The following is a 17,167-nucleotide window of genomic DNA, read 5'->3' on the forward strand; positions in this document are numbered from 1 at the left end:
CCTTGGAAATCCTTGCGTATATCCGGAAGAATCAGCACTGGGGCTGTAACCAAACGTTTCTTCAACTCTTGAAAACTGGCTTCACAATCTTCAGTCCATTTAAACTTGGTGTCCTTCTTCAATAACTCCGTCATGGGTTTCGCAATCTTGGAAAAATTCTCAATGATTCTTCGGTAATATCCCGCGAGTCCTAGAAAACTGCAGATCTCTCCTACTGAGGTGGGTGCCAACCACTCAGTGACTGGCTGAACCTTGGTAGGGTCTACTTCTATACCTTCTCCTGATATAACATGTCCAAGAAATCCAACTTCCTTCAACCAAAACTCACATTTGCTGAACTTGGCATATAACTGATGTCCCCTGAGTTTCTCGAGAACTAAATGCAAATGCTCCTTGTGTTCCTCTTCATTCTTCGAGTATACCAAAATATCATCAATGAACACCACCACAAACTTATCCAAGAACTCCATGAACACCTTGTTCATCATACTCATGAAATAGGCAGGGGCATTAGTTAATCCAAAAGACATAACCGTGTACTCATATAGCCCATACCTGGTGGTAAAAGCTGTCTTAGGTATATCCTGTTCTCGAATCTTCAGCTGGTGGTATCCTGATCGAAGATCGATTTTGGAGAATACTTTAGCTCGTTGCAACTGGTCAAACAAATCATTGATCATTGGTAATGGGTACTTGTTCTTGATCGTCACTTCATTCAACGCACGATAATCAATAACCATCCTCAAAGATCCGTCCTTCTTCTCAACCAAGAGCTCTGGGGCTCCCCACGGTGATGAGCTTGGTCGAATGTAACATTTCTCCAATAACTCCTTAATCTGCTTCTTAATTTCCTCCAAATCATTTGCAGGCATCCAATATGGCCTCTGTGATATTGGTCCGGTGCCTGGCAACAGCTCTATCAAAAACTCTATATCACGATCTGGTGGCATGCCTGGTAACTCCTCTGGAAATACATCCGGGTAATCCTTCACAACAGGCACTTCCTCTTGAACAACTCCCGAGAGAGAATTTACTTGAGTCCTCCTGGGCGCATCTCTGGATACATACTTGATCCTCTTTCTCTCCGGGGTGGTGAGAAGTATCGATTTACTAGCACAGTCAATGTTTCCGCCATACTTCGATAGCCAATCCATGCCTAGTATTATATCCAATCCTTGTGACTCCAAAATTATTAGATCCGAGGGAAACATGTGGCTACCAATGGTTAAGGGTAACCGATCACACCATCGGCTGGCCATATACTCTGCACCTGGGGAGCTTAATAACATGGGTGACCTAAGGGCTAAGGTGGGTAACTTAAACTTGTCCACGAATCCCCTTGATATGTATGAATGTGATGCACTAGTATCAAAAAGAACAAGAGCGGTAAATGACTTAACCAAAAACTTACCAATCATCGCGTCAGGCTGATCTTCAACTTCCTCCACGTTGATATGGTTCACCTGACCTCTGGTGAAGGGATTGGGCTTCTTCCCAGAGCTTCCATTTCCATTGCCATTCTTCGACTCAGAACAATCGTTGGCGTAGTGCCCAGTCTTCCCGCACTTGTAGCAGGTGACATGACTCAGATCCTTCTTAGCAGGGATTGCTGGGTTGGAACGGTTCTGGTTACTGCTTGCTCCATTCCCATTTCCATTCTTGGGGCCATAGTGGTTATGCGAACTTCCTCCATTGTGAGTGTGGCCTCCATGGTTATGGGTATATCCTCCCGAGTTTGGGGTAAAACGAGGCTTCTGCGATGCTCCAGAATTGTACTTCCCTTGGCCATACTTCCTTTTGCGGCTCTCTATTTGCTGCTGCTTCCCTTCAATCATAAGAGCCCTGTCTACCAAGTCCTAGTAGTTAGCAAATGTTGCCACCATCAACTGCATACTCAGCTCATCATTCAATCCTTCCATAAACTTCTCCTGCTTCGCGGCATCTGTGGCCACATCATCTGGGGCATAGCAAGCTAACTTGCTGAACTCATCCACGTACTACCCCACAGTACAATTTCCCTGGCGTAAGTTGCGGAACTCATGCTTTTTCATGCTCATAGCTCTAGTTGAGACATGTGTTGTACGCAATGCTTGCTGAAACTGATCCCAAGTGACATTGGCTATGGGGAAAGTTGTGGTGTAATTCTCCCACCATGAGGCTGCGGGTCCATCCAGTTGGTGTGCGACAAAACGCACCTTCTCAGCATCTGTGCATCCTGCGGTGGTCAACTCCCTTCCTATCCTGCGGAGCCAATCATCAGCAACTATCGGCTCGATGCTACTGGAAAACACCGGCGGATTCAACCTTAGAAAACAGGCTAAGTTGTCAACTGGAGGTGGTGGCGGTGGGTTATTGTTGTTGTTGTTGCCTTGGTTCTGAACTAGCAACTGCATCAAGGCATTCTGCTGCTGGATCAACTGAGTGAGCTCCGGTGGGAAGACAAATCCGGGGTCACGTCTCAGAGGCATCTGATGGGTTTAGAGGGAAGAGATTAGAATAGAATGAGGTCTAAAGAGAAATCACTACCGATATGCACATGAGACAAACACATTCATATCACATCACTCAATTGAAACAAGGGCATACAATCGATCTAGCTACCGTTACAAAATACTTGGACTACTACTATATACATGGGGGAATACTACTAATAATATGGTGGTCAACTAGAAATTTTGATCGATGGAAGACTCCATGATGTCCGATCCAGCTTCGTCTTCATAATCTTCATCACTACTGTCGGGGTCGGAGTCGGTGTCGTCGATGATGATGTAGTCCTCGGGATGGCCGTCATCTCCTCCTGGCACGGGGTCTCCCATGAATACTCCTAGCTTCCTCGTCAGGTCTTCATTCTTTTCTACTAGCACTGCGATTTCCTCCTCATATCCATCGCGTGTAGACTTGAGTTCCTCTTCAAGCTCCATGTTCCTAGTCATCACCTTCTTCAGATCTATCATGCTTGCGCACATTTGGTTCTCCTGGCGGCGAATGTGTTGGTTTAACTCCTGGATGAAGGCTGCAATGGACCTATCCCTTCTAGTGCTGATCATCTCCCATTGCTCGTCTCGGCGCCCACATATCTGATAGATAGTGCCCTTAAAATCCTTGTGGTAAACCTCGCCAATGCGTCCCATGGCGATGTGGGCTGCCATGCTCTTTCCTAGACACCAGGTTGGTGCATCAAAGGAAAACTCTATGGGCTCAGTAACTGGCGTGAATGTCCTTCCTGGAACTTGAACTCGAATCATCCAACACTCCTCTTCTGGTAATGTGGCGGTGTAGGTCCTGGTGAAACTGGGTATTCCGATGTTCAGGTACCTAGTGACTTCCTTCAAGTGTCATCCAAAAGGTGTGTCTTCATCCGGTTGAGTGAACTTGCTCCTTGGGTCCGCCATCTATAGAGTGGAAAACAGAGAGGAGTCAGAAATGAGTAGAGAAGAGAATCCTATGGCTTTTCTTAGTGGTCGCGTCCTACAGTCAGTGTGTGCTCTGATACCATCCTCTAGCAATCCGACCTCAGACGGTCAAATCTCTGTGTATAAGTGTCATCTCTGGATCGGTAATGCTGACACACACAGTACTTGAAGGATTTATAACAGAGTTTCAATCACACACTTATTACATTGGATGTCTCAGAAGAGAACTTATTACAATAATATGGCTTAAGGCCATCTAAATAAGATAACAGCGGAAGCATCGAAGGTAAATGAGTCCATCAACTCCAATGGCATAGCTGAGTGCACGACAACGACCTAGCGCACCTTACTCTTCATCTGAAAAGTCTGCAACATAATACATTGCAGCCCGAAACGGGCCAGCACATGGAATATGCTGGCAAAATAACACTGTAGAGCAATGAACAAGACAAATGCTAACACTACATGCATATATGGCTGGTGGAGGCTCTAAGTTTATTTTGCATAAAGCCATGGTGGTTGATAAACATTGAGAATGGAAACCCCATCTCAATCCCAAAATTAAATAGTTAACAACCCAACAAATTAATTAAGTACCGTGATGAGATCAAATCAATAATTCAAGTACCAGATACTCAAGATGTCCATAACTGGGGACATGACTAACCATGATTAGTTTCTACACTCTGCAGAGGTTTGCGCACTTTTCCCCACAAGACTCGATCTCCTCCCTTGATTTTCTTGCACTACATGATGTTTGAGAAACGGATGACCGAGACACAGTCTTTGAGAGGCATTAACTCTTTCGACGGGTAAACCATACCACCTACATCCCCTACATCTGCTAGTTTACCACTGAAAGAGGTCACACAACATACTCAACTATGCCAGAGCCCATAATGGCTTGTGGCTGCACACGGAAGTTTCTAGCATGAATAATCTTATGATCCCTTTGAGCCTGGGTGGCGAACCATAGGATGATCACACGGATTTCCCGGGATCTCCTTGGACAACACTGGATTCCCCAGGTGCCCGCAAACAGTCCACCCAGATGTGTATTAAAGTAACCACCTTAAAGAAACCCTTAGTTAACATTAATCTCTCACATCTGTCATGGATCACTCAAACCAATCCACGTCTACGAGCATAGCATAGCAATATAAGCATAACGTAGAAGTAACTCCCAGGGTTTGAATAAAAAGGGCAATAGGTACTAGCTCAACTACTACTTCCCAATACCCACATGTTATCAATCCTACTCATGCAATGTTTGAGGGTGGAAACTAATGCATAAAAACTGGGTAATAAAGGGATATGATCGAAGTGTTACTTGCCTTGCTGACGATCTGCAAACTCTAGTGACTCGTAGTAGCATGCTTCGCACTCTAGAAATTCTATCGCAAACAAGAAATAGCATACATAAGAACTCAAGCATAGATGCAAGGGTAAAACTCTGATGAGAAAGATCAAATCTGAAAGTTCAACTGAAGAGCTTCGATTTATAAAAAGAATCAATCAAATAGGAGCTACGGAACTCAAACTACGATCAAAAGAAGTTCGAAATCAAATCTGCTTGAGAATAAATTTTAAATTGTCAAACTCATGTTCATGTTGATTAACTGGAAAGAGGGGTTCGAGACGAAGATTTTGGCGTTGGTTTCACTAGATTTGGACGAACGGTTAAAAAGTTACGAGGGTTTGAAGATCCGGGGCTAATCTGCGATAAAATAATCACGGATAGGTCTCTGACGATAAAACAGAAAAAGAAAAAAATCTATCGGATGGACGTCCGCTAACAGAGACAAACGAACGAATTCCTTCGTTATAAGAACTAAACGAACGAACGTTTGCAGAATAGATCTAAATAGAATAAAAACCGATCTATAAAAAACCTAATTAGATCTAGGGTTTACCGAAATAAACCGATGAAAACCGGACAAAAACCGGCCGCCGGCGGTGGATCCGAGCGGCGGCGGGGCGGCGTGGTGAGGTGGCGGGGCTCCGCGGGCGTCGGCGGGCGGGCGGCAGTGCAAGCAGCGGCGGCGGGAGCGGCTAACGGCGGCAGGGCGGCGCGGCTTGGGAGGCGGCGGCGGCTGCGGTGGCAGGGTGGGGAAGTGGCGGCGGGGCGGGGCGGGGCGGCTTATAAAGGCCAGGGGCTCGGCTAGGGCGAGGGGGCGCGGACGTCGAGGCCGACCCGGACTCCGGCGGGAGTCCGGCGCTCGCACGGTTGGAGGGAGGCGGTTATGCTGGCGGGCTTCGGCCCGGCTCGGCTGGGCCTTTGGCCCAGTCGGGCGAAACGTTTTTTTAAATAAAATCCACCAAAAACAAAAATCCTAATAAAATATAAAAAAATTCTAAAAATGCCAAAAACAATTTTCACTGTCTAAATAAAATATTTAGAACAAAGTGAACATTTTTCAGGCCTAAGAATGCAATTTTGAAAAAATGCATATTTTTCTAATTTAAATAAAATAGCAATAAAAACCCAAATAAAAATATTTATTTGATTTAAACATTTTTCCTCCAATATTTCTTTTATTTTGAAGAAATCATTTTATCTCCTCTCATTTATTTTTAATATTGGAAATACTTTGGAGAGAAAAATTATTAAAATCAAAATGATCCTTTCTTTCAAATTCGAGAAATTCAAATATGAAACTTTTGTGAAATCCCCAACTCTCTCCGTGGGTCCTTGAGTTGCTTAAGATTTCTAGGATCACAACAAAAATGCAAATAAAATATGATATGCATATGATGACCTATGTATAACATCCAAATTGAAAATTGGGATGTTACAATTAATGACATTATCAATTAGTGAGCAATAATAATAAATCTCGGATGACAACACTTCTTCAAAACAATCATGATATGATATAACAAGATGGTATCTCGCTAGCCCTTTCTGAGACCGCAAACAAAAATGCAGAGCACCCCTGAAGATCAAGGACTGACTAGACATTGTAATTCATGGTAAAAGAGATCCAGTCATAGTCATACTCAATATAAATTAATAACAATGCATACAAATGACAGTGGTGCTCTCTAACTGGTGCTTTTTATAAGAGGATGATGACTCAGCAATAAACGTAAAATAGATAGACCCTTCGCGGAGGGAAGCAGGGATTTGCAGAGGTGTCAGAGCTCGAGTTTTGAAATAGAGATAAATAATATTTTGAGCAGTATGGTTTCATTGTCAACATAGCAACTAAGAGATCTCGGTATCTTCCATGCTACATACATTATAGGCGGTTCCCAAACAGAATGGTAAAGTTTATACTCCGCCACCACCAACAAGCGCACTCCACAGCTGGTCTGAAACAACGGGTACCACCCAACTAACAATAGTCCTAGGGGAGTTTTGTTTGCAATTATTTTGATTTGATTTGAGCATGGGACTGGGCATCCCGGTTACCAGCCATTTTCTCGTGAATGATGAGCAGATTCCACTCATCGTGAGAATAGCCCACCTAGCATGGAAGATATGGACAGCCTAGCTGGTACATGAGCGATTCAAGCATACAAAACAGAATATTATTTGAAGGTTTGGAGTTTGGCACATGCAAATTTACTTGGAACGGCAGGTAAGTACCGCATATAGGAAGGTATGGTGGACTCATATGGAACACCTTTGGGTTTATGGAAGTGGATTCACAAGCAGTATTCCCACTTAGTACAAGTGAAGGCTAGAAAGAGACCGGGAAGCGACCAACTAGAGAGCAACAACAGTCATAAACATGTATTGAGATTAACCAACATTGAGTGCAAGCATGAGTAGGATATAAATCACCATGAATATAAATATCGTAGAGGCTATGTTGATTTTGTTTCAACTACATGCGTGAACATGTGCCAAGTCAAGCCACTCGAATCATTCAAAGGAGGATACCATCCTATCATACTACATCACAACCATTTTAATTTCCATGTTGGCAAGCAAGGCAAACCATTATAAACTCCTAGCTAATTAAGCATGGCATGAGTAACTATAATCTCTAATTGTCACTACAAACATGTTTCATTCATAATAGGCTGAATCAGGAATGATGAACTAATCATATTTACAAAAACTAGTTAGGTCGAGTTCATACCAGCTTTTCCTCATCTCAATCATTTCATCATATATCGTCATTATTGCATTTCACTTGCACGACCGAATGGTGTGGATAATAATAATAGTGCACGTGCATTGGACTAAGCTGGAATCTGTAAACATTTGTTCGAAGGAAAAGACAAGGTAATATGGGCTCTTTGTTAGATCAATAATAATGCATATGAGAGCCACTCAACATTTTCATCGTGGTCTTCTCCTCTTGACCCCCAAAGAAAAGAATTTCAAAGAATACTGCTGCAGGACGCTGCTAACGCGACACTACGATCAGAGACCCTTCGACGAAACTGTGTGCGATCCAATAATCGCAAACGATGGTGTAAAAAACCCGTCAATAAAGTTGCAAAATGTTTGCGATGACGGATGCATCAAACACGGTTCAGATTTTAGTTGCATGTGCGATGCAGGGCATACGGTTCAGTTCAATTAACTGTTTGCGATGAGGAAGAACAAAAGAAACGGGCAGCCAGATGAAGGTGTGTGTGCCATATACATCATACGGTTCACTTGGATGAACTTTTTGTGATTAGGCAACACAAAAGAAACGGTCAGCCAGATCAAGGTGTGTGTGATATACGGCATGCGGTTCACTCAGATGAATTGTTTGTGTTGAGACAAGAGAACAGAAACGGTTCAATATAACAAGATGTGTGTGATACGCGGCAAACATGTCTGTAATTAGAAATGTGTGCGAAGACCGATAATAACACAGACGGTTGCTGCTAATAAGACATATGTGTTGTGAGCAAACGATTGCTAGTATACAATTGTGAGTGAATGATGTAAACATCACCGACGGGTTCCATTGTTTAGTCCATGTGCGATGTGATTTTCCTTGTCCGCTCAACATCTACGCTCTGTCTACAGAGCATCAACATATATGCTTAAAAAGACATCATTGCATGACCAAATTAAGCATACAATTACACAAGTGACTACACACATAGCATTTCCACACACCAAAGTAAGCAATTACATGCATACTAAACTAGGAGAAACGAGGATCTAATCATCTACTTATTGTTGCGACGACGCTTGCCATTGATCTGCTTCCGGCTGGATCCCTGGTCGTTTTGGGGAAGGAGGCACTTCCTCATGTCAATGATCCTCCTGTACATGTCGTAGCTCGTGTACGCCTCCTTGGCCGCGTACATGACGTGAGCTTTGTCGAGTTTCTCCATCCAGGCCGAGTGCCAGGCACGCTTGTCCTTGTTGCACAAATCCTTCATGTCTCTGCAGTAGGGGCGATGATGGCCTCGGCGAGGTGAACCAGTGAGTCCTTCTCATGCTCCTCGCTGCCCCAGATCTTGTATTGGCCCTGGATGTCGACAAGATTCTGGCAGGCGATGACCGAATTCTCGAGCGCCTTTACATTGTTGGTGATGTCCACCATAGCGAACATGTAGTGGGGGCTATTGACAAACCTGGCAAAACACTCGCAAGGCCTTGTGGCCAGGCAGTAGTGGTAGACAAGGACGTGGTGGCGCACGCACATCTGGGCGACGGCGACCTTGGGAGGAGACCCAGCACGAGCGCGGGTGTACTCGAGGTCGAACCCGACCACCTTGTACTTCTCCTCGGCAAGCAACAGCTCCATGATGTGGATGAAGTGCTCCACCCAGACTGGGCCGTTGGTTGTACACCACCGAGAGGTCCATGAACCTTCTGTGGGTGTCCACCACGGCATGCATGGTGAACTTCTTCTCATAGTCGGCACCGCTCGGAGCGCCATTGGAGCCGCACAAGATAACCTCTAAGAATTTCTCATGGTGGGTGTGCTTCTTGCAATGGTGGGGCGCGATCGAAAGGTTGAAGAGACACAAGGATTAAATGACCACTGTAATAAATGGGGGCCGGCCGGCCTGTAATCATCACGTCTTGTCACGATGTTCATAGCGGAGGATTCCAGTGCATGCTTGACAACACCGCACCGCACGCGTGGGCTCGAAGAGGCGCCAAATGTATCTTCGGTGAGCCTGTTCCCGCGCTACCGCGCAAGCTTCCCGCCCGACTTGTTTGGCCACGCGTTGGCTAGAAGAGGGACAAATCGTGGGCGTTTATTGGCAAAAAGCTTTGTAACAACGAAGTGTGTGGAATGACTTCGGTCATAAGTTTACCCGTCGGTGATGAGGTCAAAGTTACACAGAAGGGTGATGATGGACACTCGAGTGCGATAGTTAATCCTGTGCTCTACAGGGCACACGATGGAAGAAACCAACTGTGTGCAATAATGTCGAAGATTGCAGTCGAGTTAGCTATACAGATCATGTGCTGTGAGATCAACAAGTTAAAAAGATTCGAGAATGGTTAATAAAATCTATGACCATTGCATATTAAGGTCAAAATAGTGCTACTAATATACGAGTCTCATATGCTACGATTTCAACGATTGTACCACAAAAGCTCGAAATATTACAAGGTTCAAATTCCAGAGTTATATGGCTCAAATTCGAAGATTACAAGGTTCAAACTGATATTAGAAATGAAATTCAGCTCATCAGCTGCAAACGCTTGTGTTGATCCGCTGAACATGGATATCAGAGAGGTTCAAACTAATATTACCACTTCTAGGTCTAGTTTCGAAACTTCACAATTTTTGCAAAGGGGTCAGCCACTGAGAAGTCATTAATGGGGTTGACATGATGACTTTCGATTACTCTATCATCTGAAGTTCCAAAATGAAATTCAGCATTTTTGGAGCCTATTCCATTCTGCCGCAGGTGCCGGCGTTGATCAACAAACCATTCATTTTTGCGATGTAGGGCAAACCTCATTTCCTTCAGCACCCTTGCTCTAAGAACAAAGAACCTGGCGAATATAATCTCCCGTAAGGTCCCTCGGTAGGAGTTCAAAGTAATTTCTGAGAGATACAGATCTAGGCATTCGACGTGGTTGTTATATTGTATCACATTATCCACCGCTGGGCCTAATATTATCTGCAAAAGAAGAAAACGTGTTAGTGCCTACATGCAGTTTTGAACATTACTACAGGCCTATTTGGTTTGCAGGATTTGTAAAATGCACTAACATGCCATCTTCGATCTGACATGATTAACATGGGAATTTGATTACATTCTAGAAAAATGTAGGCTTCTTCACTAGAGGATGGAGTGGATGAAAAGTTCCCTAAGAAAACTAGTACAGATGAATCCAAAGGAGAAATTCTTACTGATTGTAACTATATGGATCAAGCAACCAATATGGGGGGGGACATGTATGTACTGAAATCCTCCAAAAGAATCCTTCAGAAATCATAGTACATTGTCATTGTAAACTTGGAAAAAGGTGTCACAAATTGAACTCCCTTATGGTTAACATTTAAAAGGAAAGGAACATCACCTCGATATATAGCTTCTCCAGGCACGAAAAGCATCTCAGGAAACTGACAACTTGCTCCACGTTGGGGCGGATAGATTCTAGTGCCAAGACCTTCACTCTGCGTAGTTTCGGGGTCAAGCTTGTCGGAATCATTTTCTGAATGATAGACGAACAAACATCTTCAAAATTAGTAATAATGTTAATTTGTAGAAGGAGAGGTAGAAGGCGGCTGTTGTACCTGAACGGGTGTGGATCCAATAACAAGTTCGGAGTATTTGTCAGACGAGTAGCCCACCACTGTCAATTTCGGCGCAAAAATGACATTGATTCTTGTTGGACCTTCTTGATCAACTACAAGTAATCTCTCAAGTGCAGGTGTGTCCTCAATGACCATACCGTGGTACACATCTTGTGATGTCTTCCCGCCGCACCAGCAACACACATAAATAGACCGGAGACTCATGGAGGTGATGTGGAAGGTACTGAAACCATTGATCACCTGAAGACGAAGGTACTCGAGTGCAGTACAGCCACGGAGCATGCGCTCCATGTCACCATTTGAGAGGCAGACGGTGATGAGCTCGAGGTGCTTCAGTCGTGGTAGAATAAGAGCGGGCGCATCATTAAGGGGGGGATGGCAGTTCCTGAACTTGGCGACGCACAGCGTGGGCGCGAGACGGAGTGCGGACATTGGCAGCGACCGCATATGTCCATCATCAAAAGTGAGCTCCTCGAGCTGATCTAGGGCGGGGGGTCGGAACCAGTCGTCAAGCTTGGCTCAGTCCTTGCCGTTGGAACGAAACTTGCCCATTCTAAGGCCTCTGGTTGGGCCAAGGTGTATGCCGAGGATCTTGGAGAACGCATCCAAGCTTTTGCGATAGCCATGGCAGAGCTCGTGGGTGTCGATGAGGTCGAGAGGGCTGGAGTTCCATAGGGGTGCCACCGTCGGGAAAGGATGGTTGTCTACGCCCCATATTTGATTGGGAGGAGGGAGATGATGACTATCAACATATCATTGGGGAGGCTGTTGATGAAGTCTAGGCCTGCTGGAGTCGCTTGCAGTTCTAGCTCGCCCCGCCTCTGCTTGTTGGCAGCCCCGTTCTCCACCTCTGGAGTCTCCCTGTCAGCGGCGTTTTCTGATAGAAATGGGAGTACAGGGAATATTTTGTTAAAACAGGGCAATATAAAAGTGTATTGGTAACTAGAAGTTATTAGGTAGGAATATAGTAAGAAAAGGGAATAACAGTTGGTTGCTTAAATACTACACAATTCATTTCATATTGCTGGGTAAGTCAACATGCAGATAGTTGAAAAGAGAACTTACTTCGAACAAAGTCTGGACGGATGATATCGTCGGAGAAGTTACCATATATCTCATGACCAGGCCCTTTTATGTGCAATGCAATTCTAGTGCCAGCTTTCAGTTCATAAAACTTAGAAATTTCTTTCCAAAAGCCAGTGCCAAAATAGGAGTCACCACGTTCATCAAGTCTTACAGTAGCAACGATTGTAAATCCATGGTTTGTGTGCAGTATGACATCCCTACAGTCTTGATTTATGTAAAGGGAAAGATTGTGCACTACAGATTCTGTTGCATAGCAAGGGACGCGTGTTGCAGAAAATGGTAGGATTGTTAAAGAAAATAGGGTAACATGCAAATATGGGCCCAAATTGAAAGAACTGTCCAGCAGTCGAAATCGAAGGACAAAAAATCTATAATTAAACAGATAGGGCAAACATGATGTCATGGAAATATGAGAGTAATCGAAAGAACAGTACATCATTAATTTGCCTAATATAGAAAGAAGAGGGGGAAAAAATCCCCTTTGACGTATATGGTGCATGTGGCACCTTTTATCCAAATGTAGTTGTTAGATCACGGGTTCCGGCAAAACCCTCAAGGTTCGAACACTGGGGTGCGCGCGAAGATTTCCCCCTACCGATCCACGTCCTAGCTTGCTAAGATATCAAGGGCTAACTCGACGAACTCACAACGCAAGGGACACAAGATTTATACTAGTTCGGGCCACCGTTGTGGTGTAATACCATACTCCATTGTGGTGGTGGTGGATTTCCTCTTGGGCTATGGATGAACAGTACAAGGGGAAGAACAACCTCTTGAGGTTGAGGTGTTCTTGTGCTCGAGTGTGACTAAGGGTTGGCTCGAGATCAGATCAATCCTGAGGCTCAGTTGTCTCTTGATCAGTTGCCTCCTATGGTGGTGGCTAGTCCTATTTATAGAGGCCCCGGTCCTCTTCCCAAATATTGAGCGGGAAGGGATCCCACAACGGCCAATTTGAAAGGGGACAACTAGTACAACTTATCCTGACAAAAGCAGTCTTCGCCTGCCAAAGGCTCTGGTGGTGACGCCGCCTTGGGCTCCATGGTGACCTCCGTCCTGCCGTCCTGCTGGTCATGGTCTCGTTGCACCAATATGGAAACCTTTGCTTGACGCCTCGGTACTCCGCGCCTGCGCTTGCCTCCTTAGCACCAAAGAGGAAACAAGGACGCTGTGCGGACTGGTGCCCGCCTGGCCTTGATTGTCATGGCTCACGTCATGAGAACCTCGCGAGGTTTGCCTTGCCTTGAACTCTCCGCCCCTCGCGAGCCGACCTGGTGAGGCCGCTCCTGAGGAGGTCTTGCGTGGTCTGCCTCGTGAGGCTTGGCCCCTCGCGAGGGTCTTGAGTGCTTGCCGATGAAGATGGGCCATACGGGCCCGCTCACAGAGCCACGCAGTGGGCCGCAGGCAGGCAAGTCTGGGGACCCCCGTTCCCAGAATGCCGATAGTAGCCCCCGGGCCCAAGGCGCGCTCGGGCTTGGCTTCGAGGCGAAGCCAAAGGTCAAGTGCGGAGCGCCGCGGCCCCAATAGCCTGCGGCCTTGGTCAACGCGTGGCAGTTGATTGGACGTGGGCGTCTCCGCTTCCCCACGCTGCCTCGGCAACTGCCCGACTTGACTAGTCCCTGCGACATGCAAGGAAAAACCATCATTACCTGTGATCGTGGGAGGCGCCGGTTAGCCTTCTCCTGAAATAAATGGGGAGGGGGGCGGAGCCCCCGTCGCCCATCTCTTCCTGTTCTGCTTGCTCCTCCCCTTCACTCCATTGCTAGCAGCGACACCAATGGCGCCGTCGAGGAGGTTCTCTGCCGCGGAGAAGGGGAAGGCCCCTTGCGAGGGGCCCGGCTCCCGCGCCCAAGCGTGGACGTGGCCGTCCCCGCAAGCACACCGCGACCCCCGCGGCGGCCCCCCATTCCCGTGGTGGTGCCGCTGCGCGTGGCAGGGGTCGTTCCAGTCGTGGTAGCCCTGTCGATGAAGGGAGACGTGCCATGGTTGCACGGCCTCCCCGTCCGCTCTTCCACTCGGCGGAGGTGCTGCCGGAGTTCGTCGTCTGGTCGGAGAACCCGGCCGGCAACTGGCTTCAGCTCCCGTGCTTGTTCGCCGACGAGCTGCCAGCCTCCGGTCCAGGGGGGCTCTGGCTGCAGGCGGATGGTTGCTGCAGCAGGGCTTCTTGGGTTGCAGTCGAGGTATCCGTCGCGGGCAACATAGCTTTGGCCCGCGATTGGCATACGTTCGCCAGCGCGCGCGCCCTTGGCAAGCGGTGCACCCTCCATTTCAAGTACGAAGGTGATGCGATCCTCTACGTAAGGGTGTTTGGGGAAGATGGTCGCCGCGCCGGGTGCTGCCCCGAGGTGAACGATGGCGAGGAGGTGCTCGGCCTTGGCGACGGTCGGGACGAGGAGGAGGGCGAACCCGCCCTTGGCGTCGACCGTGTCTCGTCCAGCTACGGTGGCTCTTCCCCTGCCGACAGCTCCAGCAGTGGTGGCTACGACCAGCCGCCACGCCGCCGCGCCCGCTTCGAAGGTGGCAGCGGGTCGTCTCGTCGCCGCGCCTCCGTGCAGCGCGAGGAGGGGTCCGGCTGAGCTCAGGACGTCACCAAGAGCCCGCCCCCGTGAACCACTGTGGGGGGCAGGCGCCGCTTTTACTTTGTTCTTCCTTTCCTTCCTGTATCAAAAAGAAACCAGTATGGGACCGGGAGGGGCGTGTATCAAATCGTGATTCCTCAATTACTATGTTATGCTTATCGTTTCTGTGTTGTGCCGTTGTTTTGTGTAGAGACAACTTAGCTTGGCACGCTCGGGGCAGCCTCCTCTTCACGAGGCACTTATTTCCTGGTGCCTCTCAAGGCCTTCCTTGACTCAGTGGGCGCCTGGGAACTGCAAAAAATTCGTTAGAAAGCTCGCTAGGAGGCTTATCGTTCACCCGAGCCTTGACCCAGCACTTCATATCACGGTACCCGAGGGGCACGGATTAGGAGAGATGCGCCAGCTTGTGGGCTCGAATGAGGGTTCCTCGCGAAAAAGCAGACGGAAGGCAGAGAAAAGGAAAAAGCTCGCGAGGGCACCTACCTAGCCCCCTTGCGAGGTATGCAAGAAAGAGAACAGGTTAAGCTGGGGTCGGAAACAGCGGCAAAAGGCGACGGAACCAAATCAATCAAGGAACACCAGAAGCAAACTTCAATTAAAAGGAGGCGAGCTAACTACGGAAATCAAATGAAAAGCCGCGCCCGGCACCTAGTCTAGTCTTCAAGTCTTCTCACCAGTGCAGAGCTAAGTGCTGCCACTAGGACGTGGGAGGGAGCCCCCGAGGCCCGAGGGTGGCACTCCTAAGACTCCGGGGCGTGTACATCCCCACTCGTTATTACGTGAGAGTGTCACGGGCGGCGATCTTCACCCGCACTGGGCCTTCTTCACAGGCACCGGGCCTTTCTTCATGGGTAGAACTTCCAGAGGTGCTGGATGTTCCAGGCGTTCTGGATGGGTACCCCATCCTGTGTCTCCAGGCGCGCGGCGCTAGGCCCGGAGACATGGACGATCTTGAACGGGCCCTCCCACATGGGTGAGAGCTTATGCAACCCTTCCCTGGAGAGGACCCGCCTCAGGACGAGGTCACCTGCCTCGAGCGTCCTAGAGCGGATGTCGCGGCAGTGGTATCGTCGCAGCGCCTGCTGATACCTTGCCGCCCGCAGTGCGGCCTTGCGGCGACGTTCCTTCCCTAGCACGAGGTCCATTCCCCGCGTGGCGTCCTGCTGCGGTTCATCAAACGCCAGGACCCATGCGGAGCGGTGCTTGACCTCATGAGGGAGGACTGCTTCGGCTCCGTAGATGACGAAGAACGGGGTCTCGCCCGTTGGCTTGGTGGCGGTGGTGCGGATGGACCACAACACAGACTGGAGCTCGTCCTACTAGCCCCTGCCGCAGGCCTCGAGCTTCTTGTTGAAGGTCCTGGTCTTGAGGCCCCTCAGGACCTCTGCATTGGCGCGTTCGGCCTGACCATTGCTCCGGGGGTGCGCCACCAAAGCGTAGCAAATCTGCATTCCAAGGTTAGCACAGTATGTCTTGAAGAGATTACTAGTGAACTGCGAGCCGTTATCAGTGATGATGCGGTTGGGGACCCCGAAGCGGCTTACGAGACCCTTGATGAACTTGACCGCGGAGCCAGCTGGGATGGTGCGGACGGCTTCCACCTCCGCCCACTTGGTGAACTTGTCAATGGCGACGTAGAGGTAGCGGTAGGCCCCAGGCGCTCGAGGGAATGGGCCCAAGATGTCCAGCCCCCAGACCGCGAACGGCCATGTGAGTGGGATGGTCTGGAGGCCCTGAGCCGGCTGATGGATCCGCTTGGCGTGGAACTGGCAGGCTTCATAGGACTTCACCAGCTCAGTCGTGTCGTTGAGCGCCGTGGGCTAGTAGAACCCGCTGCGGAATGCCTTGCCGACGAGGGTCCATGATGACGAGTGGTGCCCGCAGTCCCCACCATGTATGTCAGATAGCAACTCCTTCCCCTGGTCTCTGGAGATGCAACGCAGTGAAACGTCGTTCGGTCGCTTCCTGTATAACTCACCGTCCCGAATGCAGTATGCCGTGGCTTGCCGGGCCACGCGCTCCGCGTCCTCCTCCTTCTCCGGCAGCGCCCCTTGCATTAGGTATTCCTTGAATTCCTTGGTCCAGCATCCCTCCTGGGGCTCGAGCGCCATGAGCAGGCACACTCCCGAAGTCGGGCCACAGGCTGGGGCTCCTGTGGCAGGCGGCTGCGGGAGTTCCTCCCGAGGCTGAGCTGTCCTTGAGAGTGGTGGTGTCGTTGATGGCTTGAAGAGCCGCTCCTCGAAGACGCCAGGCTCTTGGGGCTGCTGCTTGGATGCCCTCCTGGCGATGTCGTCAGCTTCCTTGTTGGTGCCCCGGGGCACGTGCTGCAACTCCAGGCCCAGGAACTGCTTCTCCATCTTGCGCACCTCCGCAAGGTATGCTTCCATGTGCTTGTCTTTCG

This window comes from Aegilops tauschii, chromosome 6, assembly GCF_002575655.3.
Source record: "Aegilops tauschii subsp. strangulata cultivar AL8/78 chromosome 6, Aet v6.0, whole genome shotgun sequence".
NCBI lineage: Eukaryota > Viridiplantae > Streptophyta > Magnoliopsida > Poales > Poaceae > Aegilops > Aegilops tauschii.